A 13479-nucleotide genomic window follows, 5' to 3' on the forward strand; every position below is an offset into this window, starting at 1 on the left:
AAAAAAGGGAATCACGGAATCGAACAGTAGGAAGGCTGAACACAGTTCGGGTGTGCAGTGATGGAAAATTTGGAGAAAACCGGCTAGCCGGATCGAGCCCTGGACTCTGGAAAGATCCAAGTTCCGAAAAACAGTCGGACATTTCGAGAAAAAAGAAAGCAAACGATTGGAAAAAAAAATCGGATGGTTCGAAAGAAATCGAAAGTTTGAGAAAATGTCGAACGTTTGGGGAAAAAAAGAGTCAATCATTTGGAAATAAAATCGAACGTTCGAAAAGAAATGGAATGGCTCGAGAGAAAGCGAGCACGTTCGCGAAAGAAGGAAGAAAGGAAAGGCTTGACGCGACTCTTGAATGCTGAGAGTTCGAGAAACCCCTGTAAGCACGTCATTTACGCTTCAAACGCATAGCGCACGATTTCTTCGAATTATTCGATCTCATCTAATCGAACGGAACAATTCGCTCGACCGCTACTTCAAAATTCCAACGTTTCGACAGACCTCTATCGCGTGTCGAGCCTCGTAATCGAGTTGGAAAAACCGCTTTAGCTGCCGGTGGGACCCGTTTCCGGAAAAATCGAGGTCTAACGACGGCGAATGGGAACGTCCGAAGGGAGAAAATCGCGATCGCGATACGTCTGCTCTCCTTTCGTTATGTCGCCCATGTCACGACGTCTCGGTGGACATTGTGATTTCTGACCTACGAAACGACGTTACGCGTCCGAAGCGTACTAACAGTGCGGTATGAATCTACGATGTAACGACGGAAAATTCCTTATCTCGTGCCGAGCAGCGCGTTCCTTAAAAATCAAAGGCCGTCGACGTCAGTCGGTTAGGCGAACGTGGATAGTCGAGAGACAGAGAGCCGCGCTCGCTGCTTCGTGTATGTCAGAACCAACGAACTGCACATGTTCGACAGTTCCTCCTCGTCATCTATCGCGGATCGACGTCGAACGAATCGATTTTCGCTGTGACGAACGTCGGTGTTCCATTGGGTCTGAGTTTTTCAGTATCGAGATTTGAGATTTTCAGTTCGATTTGCAGCTAGTAGTCTTTGAATATTCGGTCTCTTAGGGGCCGAGATATTTTGCAGAAGTCGATCAAGTATTCTGGAATTGAAACGCGGTCTCTAAACTTTGATTTACTCTGTCTCCAAAATAATTTTATTTACACTACGAATAAAATAAAATAATCTACCTATAAATCTCGGTCTAGAAGATACGAAAGACCAAGAGAGATACCTAAAAATTGCTTACATAATATACACGTATATGATAAAATGAAGGTGCTGTGAAATAAGGTAGAGCGTTATAGGTAGAGAATATTTACCAAAAAATTCAGAAAACGATCACTTAACCAACCACGGAAAATTCACTGTCGAAAACAAATTTTAGGCGAAAATTTTTCGAGCAATTTGTCACGCCTATTCCATTTTATTAAGATTCCACTTGTTTTTCAGGGGTTCAGTGGTAATTTCCAAACCCGCGATTCGACCACGACGAACGACCACGATCCAATCGCTCGTACCGCGAAAAATCCCGTAACCTCTCGTCCAGTCGTTTCTCTAAAATCTCAAATTCGCCGTTGCAAAACACTTCTCGCAAGCGTTACGGCGGAAACGACGAACAATGCGTGCAGTGTGCCATCTTTCGCAATGACAAATAACCAAATCATAAATTCGGAAGACTTCGATTTGCTCTTGGCTCCCTAAGCGAGATCGAACCACTGCTACGTGCAAGCGCGATTAACAAAAACCGCGAACAGAGCATTTAATAGAACATATAGCTCGCGCTTTCTCCGCGTGTTCATTACCGCGTTAGTGTACAACCCGGTTCGCGAGCCCGGCGAAATTGATCAATTGGAAAATACGACCGTTTGTCATATTATGGCGGTGTTTCGTGTCGCGTTCGTCATTAGCAATTCCGTGTCCCGATTCGAAATTTAACGTACCCGATGATACCGAACATCGTCGCGTTAATCTCCGAGGATAATCGTTTCCCGTGGACATACGAGGTGTATTTAGATAACGCCTGAGATATTTATCTGCCAATCGCGTTCGGAAACGGTAGAACGTGCGTACGTGTAGCGTATTATTTGCGCGAGATATTTCGGTAATAATTGGCGAGATAATTGGCAAGGTGTCGGGAGTTGTAGGTACGTTTCTGATCGTGTTAATCATTTTTTTCTTATTTAAGACCAGCATTACCGGCTTGCGACGTATTGTTTGTTTAAGTATGACGTGAACGATAATAATTGAAGTCGTAGGACGAAAATAAATAGACGTTGACGATTTTCCAATTCTTGCGAATTTTGTCGCAGCGTTTTAAAAATGATTCCTTAAAATTCTTACGGGGTTAGAAGATACGAATAGAAAATTGGTATACACGTCAGACGAAGTCGTTTTCATTTCGTCCCTTAATGTTTTCGCAATCTATATCGTCTACGTATATTCGACGTAGTAGTCGAGGTATATTTTAACGATTATTATCTATATTCCTCGCTTCGCCTCGCGTTGTTAATTAAGCAGAGCTACAGCGCTGGCGTTGCACCATCCCCGAGTGTTTCCAAGAATGTCGGCTACCACAGGGTGAACCAATTTCCACGAAGCAAACAGCCAGGTGCAAAAACAGAAGGCGATACTAGGAAAGACGTGCGACGTGTTTCTTAAATTACGAAAAATAAATCAGCCATAGCGTACCCGTCGTTATAAGATGCGGCTAAAAATATACGTCGACAAATAATTACATTTCGATAAAACGTTTTATCCCGTAGCAAGAAAGAAGATCGTTAACGACGTCTCGTTAGCGGCAAGAACGACAATAATTAGTTCCGCGAAGCACCCTAACAGCCGCTTCGCCTCTTCTATGCGCGGAGTGAAACTGCGTGTTCGCGGCAATAATTTCATCCAGCACCCCTCCATTTCCTCTACGTCACACTTATTTCCAGTTCCAGAATCACCAGCCACGCGTCAAACGCGGGTTTCGCCGTCGTTTCTGCCGATTTCCCCGTTAATCCTCGACTAATTAATGATCAGTCATGTGGGGCGAGCGGATCTGGTTTCGTTTCGAATTGTAACTACGACCCGGTGAATGTCTCGTATTTAAATTCCGCGCTCATTAACTCGACAAATACGCTCGCGATTTACCCGTTGCCACGTGTGGTATGCGCATCCCCGATCCAACGAATAATACCTCCTAAAGTAATTTCCAATTTCTGCATGCATAATACGCAACCAGTCGCCGGCTATTATCGTATTGTTCTATGCCGAGATTCATGCCGACCGTATGACGGACCGATCGCCATTTATTCGGACTAACGCGAGTCATCTCGTTACGTAAAAGGAGGACAACGATCTGAGGAACGAATTTCAAATTTCCGAATAACGCGAATACCATGATATCCAGGATAGATTTTACGGTGGAAAGGGGATATACAATTCTTACGATGCATTTCTACACACTGATTTTTCGAAGTAATTACTGGGTATACGAATTGTCGCTGTTTGTTAGCGACTCGATCGTTCGATCTACGACAAACGAGAGGAAAAAAATATTTCAATTCGATGGATCGCATCGTGTGACAAAGCTAATGAGCAGTGTCGAAATATCGATATCCAATCGAGCGATAAACTTTGCGCGTCTCGTCCCCGACTATATTGTGTCACGTAACTCGCGGACCAACGGTCTTGTTAGAGAAGCTGTGGAAATTTGAGCGGCACTTTCGATTCAGGACTTTATAAAGTATTAAAGGAATATAACCAGCGGGACGAGGACGGGAGGAGGACAACAAAAACTGCGGAACAGTCGACGGAAATTCTAGCGAACGAGGCGCTTCTGTAACGTCGATCCGCAATGGAAGCAGCGGGGTGCAGCGGGGTGCAGCGGGGTGCAGCGGCGTGGCGGAAATTGAAAGGAACGAAAGAGAAAGCATCAAGAGAGGGTGGTGCACTGTCGGAAGAAAAGAAATTTCAATTATCGGCCATTCATTAGACGACAACGGGAACTTCTCGCCGCTGCGAGCTCCGCTCGGACAGGCCGCGCGGAATCGAGAAAAACGGCCACCGGGGAAAACTAACGAGTCCGACAGTCCACGCGTTTCCTGCCCTTGTAAATTACAACTTCTTTCGCGACTCGAGATTCCCATTGGCTCATCCACGCGACTTCCAACCACTTCCACCCACTTCCAACCGCTCCTAACTAATCGACGTACCATCGATCCCTCCGTTTCCTCGGCCTCGACGTCGCGACGCTTCTCTTGCGCGGAGATACTTCCCGTGGGTTCAACGTTAAGCGCCGTTTAAACGCCAAGTATCGCGCGTATATTCGATAACGTGACCTTTTCCTTTCTTCGCACTCTGACCCGTCGCTTCGAACACGCGACTAGGGTGAAAAGCTGGTGGTTGAAAAATAAATATACGTGAATATACGTAAACGAAAATGAAAATAAATACGCGGCGTGATATCGTTGAGACACGAAACTCAAAGATGCAGGTACAAATTTAAATTCCGCTTAGCAGGACCGGAGATAAAAAGGCTAGATAACGAGCACGTATCATCGACGGAGAGAAAAGAAATCGTAATTATCGGCCTTTCGTCGAATGCTGCTGGTTTCCTTTGTCCCGTGGATGACAGCATCGACTATTAAAAGAGAAAAGCCGAGGACAGGAAACTGCTCGGGAATGGATGAAACGCGGCGAGAGAAGTGCAGCGAGAGATCGATAAACATCGCACTGCCTACTGCGAAACCTGTCTTCAGACCTGAATCAATACCGCGATAAACGTAACAGGAATTTCGAAACTTCCGCCGGGGCGCGGAATCAAAGTCGAGCCGTTTAAAATTGAACAACGCGCCGGAGGAACTGCCGGAAACGGTTGCCTCGACCGTGGAGAATCGGGAACTTGAAATTGAAACGGAAATTGAAACGTTTTCGGCGAGAACGGGACACCGTCTTCGCCCATTCTTCGTTGCGGTACTAGCCGCAGTGCCGGAAATTGAAACGTTTTCGGCGAGAACGGGACACCGTCTTCGCCCATTCTTCGTTGCGGTACTTGCATCGGACGATGTAGAATTTTGTATATATTACAGTTCCACGTGCGATACATTGCGTCAAGTACCGTAGCTACCCGCGTGTCTGTCTAACGACGCAAAGATTCCTCGCGGGAATGGTAAACCGTTGGATCAACTAAAATTATTAGCATTTTGACGGGGAGGGTAATCTCGCGGCGGAAAGGACAACGCGAAACCGCTATTGGTCTCTGAAATTATTCTGCCGGACACCGCGTCAAAGGCGTAATGGAACCTGTCTAGAAGTGTCTAAACACGATATACGTACGCGGTGCGTCGCGGTGGAGCGTCACTTGTGCGTAACGTCTGTCAGAGAGTGCGTATAATTGGCAATGGAATATTATTATTGCACGGCGTGACACGGGGCTAACGAAGACAATCACGGAGAGGAAGAGTGTCACGGGAGAGGGTGGCCGGGGAGAAGTTGTCAAGAATGGTTACACGCGCGATGATGCACTCGTCCAACGAGCTTTCCCCGTCGCCTTCCGACGAGATTTCCCTCAAAATCGATAATGCAAGACGATATTACGACCACCGTGCATCTTCCTAGCAGCTACGAGGCTTCTTGCGATAACAATGGAAATGTCCGAGTGCTTGCTTTTTCGAGTTGCTACCGGTACTACATACGCGTATAGTACCGGTATGCGATGGATATTCCCTTTAGTTTTGCATGGTTGCTGGCTGATTAATTTATTCGTCCAACAGTTTCTACGGAAATAGATATTATGTACCTGATGCGAATGTTACGAAATGAGAAACGCCGAGTGTTATAGCTCTTTGAGGCACGCGATTTTAAAGAAAATGAAAACTCAAATTGTAGAGAATTACAGGGCGGCACATACGTGATCCCATTGTGCAGCTAACCTTTCAAATGAAAGTCATTGGAATGCATCTTTCCTCCAAAACAAAGTGGCATTAATAATAACAGTAAAAAGCTAAGCAAAAGATGGGACAGTTTTCAGCCCACCAAACACCAAAGAGATAACGATACACACTGTGCATCCTGATATTTTTATTCATGTACGAGTACCGTACAAAGACACTCGAAATTTATGGAAAAGAATCGATATTAATCGGATCAATTAGATATAATTGCGAGTAAATGGATAAAATAATAAGATTTATTAAACACGATAACAGCGCAACATTAATTACAGGTGGCCCTCCTACAACACGGCAGTTCATAGCACGGTTTCGCTATAACACGATTCATAAATTACGAGAACCCTCCTACAACACGGCATCCTATAACACGGTTTCGTTCTACGAAACGTAGAACGATAAGAAAATTGCAAAAACTTTTGTACAACACTGTACTTCTACATGAGCAGTGACGACGATGAAATTTACTAAATTAAAGTGGCATTAAATTAAAATAATATTTTTGTTTTTTCTTCGTTTTGTGTTGTACATACATTTATATTTTTAATAAAAATTAAGTTGTTTATGTAGAATTAAGAAAAAATTTCTTTTTAGTAAGTTTTCGGAACGTAACCTCACTTTTTGTACTGGCTCTGGGTTTCATAGAAAACGGTTTCACACAACACGGCATTTTCTAGGAATCTATCTACCGTGTTATAGGAGGGTTACTTGTATAACTAAATCTCGTAAAATAAATTCGCTTCTAATTGCGATATAATCTCTCGAGGACTCTTTCGCACACAACGTCTATATGTAATGACTGTCATTCACCTACTGATTGTTTTTTCACCACTCTCTGTCATACTCGTCGCACACACATTTTTCCACATAAACATTCCTCACACTCGTACCACGCATTCTATGACAACCACTGCCACAATAATTAGCTAATTCGAATCGTGCAACAATGTTACTTTACAGGAAGACATAAAACTACCCTGAATATCCTGACGATTATTCCTGGTGAAAATTCCTAATCCCTGTTAACCCTTTGAATTCGATGATTTCTTGGCTAAAGAAAAATAGATCAAAGATTTTCTGCTGTAAAGCTGACGATATTATTTTGAGCAGTGAAGAAGAAATCGTGTAATAATTAACACGTAGAATTATTTGATTTTGATATCTCACACAACGTTACATTATTTTGAAGTTGACATATTAATGAATATCGATCTTCGAAATTTTATCAAATGGCGACGGAAAGGCGCCTCTCGAGTGCAAAGGGTTAAACGGGTAACTTGTCAAGAGCCTCCACGCCCACCGCATTCGGAGTTCACGAGGTAGGAATCGATATTAGTTAAAACGATTTTAATTCGAGCAAACATAGATATAACGCGATGTCTAGCCTAACGCAAATATAACGAGTGGAAAGCGAAGAATCGCCGTAGACGGTCCATGTGGCGTCCAACGACTGTCCAATTAACAGAATAAACTGGAAAAATTAAAAACAAACACACGATTAGAACCAGTGTCTGCTGTCTTCTCGGAGAATCGGCAGACTGCGGAATTTGTATTATTCGTTGAAAGAATTACGCGATATTAAAATTCAATTGGATAGCGATCGATAGTAATTATCGAGTGTAAGTTCGCGCCATTTTCTGGGATGAGTTCTCATTCGTGCTGTACGGTGTTTCATACCTGTTGTCAAAGTTCAAAGATCCATCCGATAACAGTAACGCATTCTTCTACGCACTTGTGTGCGCAGAAAAAGCCATACAGGTGTGACAACCGTTTGTCGTCACATCCTGCGAGGTTGTTGCATTTTTCATTTTGCAAACACTGGCACACGCTATTCATGGCCGTATGGAAATGCACGGAGCGATTCATGCGGTTGAATTCGACGATATAAATAAGATGCGACGAAATGCAGGAATTCACTCTGTAATCGCTGTTAATTTCACGCTATATCCCGATAAAAATACACGCGTAAAAGTAATTCTCATAATTCTCGCTTCTCCCTAAAATACACACGATGCTGTCGAATATGACGAAAATTGAGAAATAATCGTATTAAAATGAAAAATAGCACCAACAGATTCGTTCACTTATTTATTTCATTGACAAATACGTATTTTCAAAATTCCACGTAAATTGGCATAAATCTGAGAAAAAATTTATATCTGCGCATTGTAGAAATATACCGTGCGATAAAAGAAGCGAGTACAATTTACCCATAAATGCTATATGCTATACGATATGCAATTTACCAACATGCTACGAATCGCTTTCATTCGTTCGATATCTCGCATAATCCCAAACTCTCCGAGGCGCTATCAAAATACTCAAACACTCGTCGCAATCACCCGACAAATATTTAAACTAATTGGATTTCGAGCAAGGGACACTTCTCTCAGAAAATTCCCTCGTCTTAATTCCCTCGTCAGCGATAATTGTTGGCGAATTGTCGCCAATAAAAACGCGGTAGGTGAATTTTTGAGGAAGAAAATACGATATCGGAGAAATACGATATACGATATACGACGCAAGATAACGATCGCATCCAATAGCGTTTCACGGGGATTTCACGAAGGGGGAGGAAAGTCCCGCAAGGGTAGTAACGCGGCTATAGCCCGGCGCACCTGCAAGCCAGGGGTGCATCTCATGCCGCGATGATCAATAACTTGAACCACTCTCGACCGTTGCTATCGACTCGTCGGATCTTAGGTTAGTTTCCTCCAACGTCGACACGCACCTTGGAGAAACCCTACTCGAACGTTCCTCCCGCTTTCAACGTGCCAACAATCAGCGAAACGTCGAGCGAGTTGAATCGGGTGATACTCGGGTCGTTAATATTCCAACGCCGACTTGCTTTACCATAACGCTCTTCATCGTCGAGTACTGCATCTCCAACGATGCAGAAGCACACGGTGTTTTGAATTGGTGAAATTTTACTACAGATGAACTGGAATCGGACGGTATACCGACCATTTAATGTATTTTAGCATATCAAATTTACTCGAATCGATTTTCATACAAATTCGGTCTAGAAGCATCGAGAGTCTGCGTTTAGAGCATAGTCGCAAGAATAAATCGCTTTTTATATTTTAATTACGTCTATTCGGTTTCCCGCCCAACATTCCTCCGTTATTTCGCAGCGTGTAAAGAAAACGAGTGTACTCGAACTCGGTATTAAAAAAGAAGAAAAGACATAATCGTTTGTCCAATGGGAAATATTTTGAAACAAAAAGTAACAAATATCGACGAATGACTTAAAGAATAAATAAACGCTATTCGACCAAGATTTCATATTTCCCACAGTTCAACGTGCCTGAATGCTGATGGAAGGCTCGTCGTACCTCAAATATTCGCATTCAACATAATAGGCCCAAATCGATCCGCACATCCATTATGCCATAATCAAGGCCACGAGCGATGCTACTGTTTCGATGAACCAAACACGGCATATCAAAATCGTTCAAACGCTCGACTAATTAATTAAGCACTTTAACGACGAAGCTTCGGATGCGAGCTTTCTAGCAAGTAGCAACTACATGACGTATTTAGGGAAGATTACTTAACTCCGAATAGAATGCGGAACTTCTTTCATCGAAACGCATAATAACCCTGAAGCAACGAGAATTCCCACATTTGCCAGCAACACATCGCGAAATAGCGAGTATCGAGCGAGATCCCGATTTCAGCATCCTTCGATAATATATGTATAGACTTCGAGACCCTTGTAATTAATCGTAAACTTGTAGTCTTAGTTTCAAACGAGCGCATGCGAACGCGTGGACCGTTTCTCGAAAACGAGAGACGATAAACAAAGACTTCGGATTTATGCCTATCGAGTGCGTGTAACGAGTGAAAGTGTCGAAATGTGTCCCGAGTGTTCCAAGTACCTGACCCATCGAGGGTGGCTTGCATGGGAAATGCGAGACTGAGGAAGAAGGTCTGAACACGAAAGAAGAGAGAATGAATTAGGTTTAGATCGCTAGATTAGGCGATGAGATCAGAGTCGTAAGACAGTAAGAAAGTTGCGAGAAAATTGCGTTCGAGTCGTACTAGCGTTGTGTCAGCGTTAGAATTAGCCTTAAAATTCTAAATAGTTCATCTTTTACTTTTAAATATACGTTATCATTTTTATCTATCGAAAACCGTGTTGTCGCTTGTCGTACGTGTCCTTTCTCATATTACTGTTCCTCGTGTTTTCCGAACGAACGCGTTGTTAATAAAAATCCTTTTATTAGAAAGAAATCTCGACAGCAAAGTTTACCTTCCACGACCCCTCTAATCGATACCCCTCTCTGTAAGGCGAATCCAGTATGTACTACGCTATCGGGAAGCACAGGAAACGAGAACTCACGGGGTCGTAGCCGACACTGGACTAATCCCACGATCGTCCGTGTACCCGTGCGTCCTTTGCCGAAAAACAATGACTATACACGTGGAACGAGCACGCGCGACCTCCTGGTGCAACTGCCGCCAGCGAGATCGAAATGCTGCGCGTCCGGGCCCCGATAGCTCGTAATTCTGGGGGCCGATTACGGTATCGCGGCCGCTATCGGGCCTCTTTCGTTTCGTTCAGGTAATTTTTGCAAAGGAAAGAGAGGAAGACGGTGAGAAGCATAGCAGGCGGGAAGAGCAATGTGGCCACGGTGCTCGTAAATTCCAGGGCCGCCAGCGATGGCTGAGTTTTTACGGGCACAGGAGCGTCGGATAAACGTCGCTTCTAATGTGGGCCTAAACCGAATTATGCGAATTAGAGGTCGGTCGTGGACAGATAATGGTCCCCTCTCGGAATAGCGTGGCGACCTCCGTTCCCTTCGCCGCCACCACCCGCGCCGCCATCGCTTTTACCAGGCAGATTAAACGTTATTAATGACCGCGACGCGCCTGCACGTGCAACTGCTCCTTCTGGACACCCTTTCGGAATAACATCGTCGTGTAAAGTTAATAGAATCGCGGGGAAAAATTAGGCCTTTCGGATAAGCAGCGGCGAATTTACGGCGGACCCTGGACGCGCAACCCTTTTGGCCAGGGATAATGAATGGAACTGGGCTTTTCGATCCAGACCCGTGGGTAATACCGCCGCTGTCGCTTTTTAATTAAACCTCATCCTCACCTGATACAGTTTCCATTTTATTGCGAGTAATTTATAATACGCGGCATGTTTGCTGATGCGCGGGGTCGCAGGGAGAGATACTGGGGTTGAGGGACGAGCACGGGGTTGTTTGCGTGTAACGATTGGCGAAACTGAGCACACGATTGAATCGGGTCTGAAAAAGTATCGCGTAGATGTAAAATGGTCGAATTGGGCGATTAAAAGAATTTTCTTTCAAAAGATCTCGCATATTCGAAATTCCAAACATTTTTGCATCTCCAAAACACCAGCTCTCGAATTAAGGCTCTGATAAATTCGCAATACAGGATTGCCGAGGGTGTAGAACCGAATGATATAAAACAAAAGTAACTTTTATCAACGCGTACCTTTTTCACCTTTTATCATTTTAGTTGGAAATATAATTGATAGAGTTTCTTTTTTTAATCTTCAAACGATGCTATATAACCTAAAAACGGTTTGCAAAGAAGGTTCGCATACTCTTTAGTTCTTCAGAAGCCATCATGTATGCGTAATTCTTTTTCATGGAGGATTATTGCGAAATATGTGCCAGTATTAAAATTACATTCTTGCTGTAATTCATTGAGCAATTTGTGTCTGCAAATTTCCAAACCTCTTTCTAACACCTGTTTGTATTCCTTGTAAAGTGAAACTCCCAAGTATCCAATTAGTTGAACGGAAAAAAGAAAAACACGCTTTCGCGACAAGGTGACATACATATTTACGCATTTACATAAACGCCGTGTATACGGGCCTATTATCGCTGCAGATTCTCTATAAAATTTCGCCAAAACGAATTCGCGAAACGTTCAATTATAAACTCTAATCAGGCAAATTTCTGTCCATCACGGGATCTCAAGAATTCGATCGAGTCATCGAAAGTTGAATTAAATTCGAAACATGAAATTTCGTCGAAACTTGGGCGAATTATGTCAACTTCTAAATCGAATTACGTTATTATCGTTTAAGTCTGTGACAATGAATTTTATACGTAAATTACGAAATACAAATTTCGCATTTTTCTGAAACCGAAGTTGATTTTTAAAACATTCGATATCTCGCAATACTCGAATACTTTTTTACATTGAAATGACGAACAAGATTCTTACACCACTGTCCATCAGAAAAAATTCTTTTTTCTATTTCTCCATTTTTTTTTTTTTTTTTTTTTTTTTTATAATGACAAGCAACTTTTATAGGTATAATGATCGGGCAATAAAACACACGAATGCGGCTACAGGACATTTTTCAACTACTTTCGAACGAGATAAAGCCGAAGACAAAAGTCATCTAACTGCCTGCTCGATCAACATTTTCACAGTTGGAAATATATTATCCTACATAACGTATACATTCCTGCAACTTTATATTTACTCCAAAATTTTAAAAACCATTTCCATACGAAAACACGTAAGAAAGGTCCAAAATTCCTGATACCTGGTCCTCCAAAATCGACCAAAAGAATCTTCTCCATTCAATCGTGCGGTATCCAAAATTAACAAATAATATATCAAAACGAACTCGTTATTATTCAAAGTCCCGTTTACTCGAACAAACGATAAAATCGAAATATTTAAATAAGATCGACAAATTGATAGAATACTCATCGACACTGTCCCCAAAATTTTGATTACCTTTATTAGCAATTAAAGAGCCAGATGAAAACGACCAAAATAACAGAAAGTAAAGAAATTGATCAATGAAAATGGACTTTCTATACTGTTTAAAATCCCAAAGTATTAAAAAATCTCGAACCTAGATAACACCAACACCTCCACCCCCTAAATTGCGATCAGCTCTGTAAGAATCACTGTATATACTTAAAAAGCGACAGAAATTATAGAAACAACTTTCCACGCCGTATTAAATTCGAAACTATCAAAAACTTCCAAATTTCCCCAAAAAACCAAGGAACCTCGAACCTAAATAATCCCCATAACCTCCACACCTAAACTGCAACCGTCTGTATGGGGACTGCTATAGGAACTCGAAACGCCAGAAATTGTAGAAACAATCCGGCATAATTTAATAGGGATTAAATTGAAAAATATCAAAAATTTCCAAATTTGCCCGAAAAGCTTCAAACCTAAATAATATCCATATACACCCCTGAGCTGTAATCCCTTCTTAGGACCAGTATAGGAACTTCGATAACGGCAGAAATTCTAGAAACAACCTGCCATGTGGTTTTATATAAAAAAATTCGGAAATCGATAAACGAAAGAACCTGAAAGCTGGATAATACCAATATCTACAACCCCAATTTGCGATCACCTGTATCGCGACCACGAGGGAAACGAGAAAAACGGGATAAATCGGTGGTGGAGCGAAACGAGGGAGGAAAGCTGCGGCCATGGGAAACATTTGAAAATTCGTTATGGAAATGGGCCGGTGCAACAATTCCTCGTGGCATGTATCGCGACTGGAGTCCTCGT

Source organism: Eufriesea mexicana, unplaced genomic scaffold, assembly GCF_001483705.2.
Source record: "Eufriesea mexicana isolate 0111107269 unplaced genomic scaffold, ASM148370v2 scaffold2720, whole genome shotgun sequence".
Classification (NCBI taxonomy): Eukaryota; Metazoa; Arthropoda; class Insecta; order Hymenoptera; family Apidae; genus Eufriesea; species Eufriesea mexicana.